Genomic DNA, 1,918 nt, shown 5'->3' with positions numbered 1-1,918 from the left:
CAATGAAACATACAGCGTTAAACTTGCAGTAACACACAGAACTATACAGCGTTAAACTTGCAGTAACACACAGAACTGTATGGCGTTAATTCTGCAGTAACGCACAGAACTATACAGCGTTAAACTTGCAGTAACACACAGAACTGTATGGCGTTAATTCTGCAGTAACGCACAGAACTATATGGCGTTAATTCTGCAGTAACGCACAGAACTATACGGCGTTAAACTTGCAGTAACGCAATGAAATATACAGCGTTAAACTTGCAGTAACACAAAGCAATATATAGCGTTAAACTTGCAGTAACACAATGAAATATACGTTGTTAAACTTGCAGTAATGCACAGGACTATACAGCGTTAAACTTGCAGTAACACAATTACATTTATGGCACACGGATGGATGTATCGGAATGTCCGAAAGAATTTTGATTCGTTACGAAACGAATTGCACAAGCCCAGCATCTATAGATGAAAGAATAGTACAAGATCACATATATTATTTATTTATGCACGTGTAGTTGTGAACTCATTTAGGTTTTTCAGCTGTTCCCTTTCCAACATATTTTGTTTACTTAAACATTTATTTATTTATTCACATAGTAGTGCAGAGGACTATTCCCATTCAAGTTAATGAAACACAATGAAATATATGGCATTAAACTTGCAGGAATGCAATTAAATATATGGCGTTCAACTTGCAGTAACGCAGTGAAATATACTGCGTTAAACTTGCAGTAACGCACAGAACTATACAGTAATGCAATGAAATGTATGGTGTTAAACTTGCAGTAATGCAATTACTTGCAGTAACGCACAGAACTATATAGTGTTAAACTTGCAGTAATACACTGAACTGTACAGCATTAAACTTGCAGTAACACAACTGAAATATACTGCATTACGCGTGAAGTAATTCTCAGAAATGTACTGCGTTAAACGGCATGTAATGCACTGAAATATACATGATAAACTTGCAATAACACACTGAACTGTACGGCGTTAAACTTGCAGTAACACAAATGAAATATACTGCATTAAGCGTGCACTAATGCACATAAATGCACTGTGTTAAATGGCACATAACGCACTGAAATATATGGCGTTAAACTTGCAGTAACGCAATAAAATAAACTGTGTTAAATGGTCACTACACTCACACTGACTGAACTATCCCTACATTCACACTAATGTAAAGATAAATGGTGGTCACACTCAGGGCCGCTGATAGGCCAGTACAACTGGCCCTGTTGTACCGGGCCTGACCAGCAGGGGGCCCGGGCAACCTTAACAGAAAACAAATTAATGTAATGTAAAAAAAAAACTCTTCCAGCCACCATGACCTAACATCATCCAAACCCCCCCCCCCCGGCCACCTATCACGACCGCTTCACACAACCCCCCATACTTTTTCATTTTAATTTTTTTTACGATGTAGGGGGCGGCAGGGAGAGGGACTATTTCTCCTATTTTGGGCGGGGAACAATGTCAGAATGTCTCTTCCATGCCCACTCCTCATGCTGGCTTAAGTCCCGGCCAGCGCGTACTCTGTAGTGTCTTCCCTGGCGCCACGGAGTGATTCGTTCCCCCTCTGCTCTGTTTGTCATTCTGCCTGAGAGTAGAATCAGTGAGGCGACTGGCGGCGCCGGTGGGAGAAAAAAAAGAAGCAGCTGGCATCTGAATCAGATAGTTTGTGGAAACTCCAGTCCAGGCAGCAGGATCAGGGAGGAAGAGACTCCTGGGAACCGTCTAACAGGTGTGTGCTTGCTTGGGGGGAGGATAAAAGATCTACTACTACTGCAGCAGCATCTATACATTACAGCATTGGTGGCATGGGTGGCACTGTCTCTGCAGGCAGCACATGTGGTATGGGCCATAATGCATGTGCTGCCTGCAGACAGTGCCACCCATGCCGCCAATA

Source organism: Lithobates pipiens, unplaced genomic scaffold (genome assembly GCF_037356315.1).
Source record: "Lithobates pipiens isolate NorthernLeopardFrog02 unplaced genomic scaffold, aLitPip1_a1.2 Scaffold_27, whole genome shotgun sequence".
Taxonomy (NCBI): domain Eukaryota; kingdom Metazoa; phylum Chordata; class Amphibia; order Anura; family Ranidae; genus Lithobates; species Lithobates pipiens.
The sequence above is the reverse complement of the archived record's forward strand: the minus strand, read 5'-3'. Positions refer to the sequence as shown.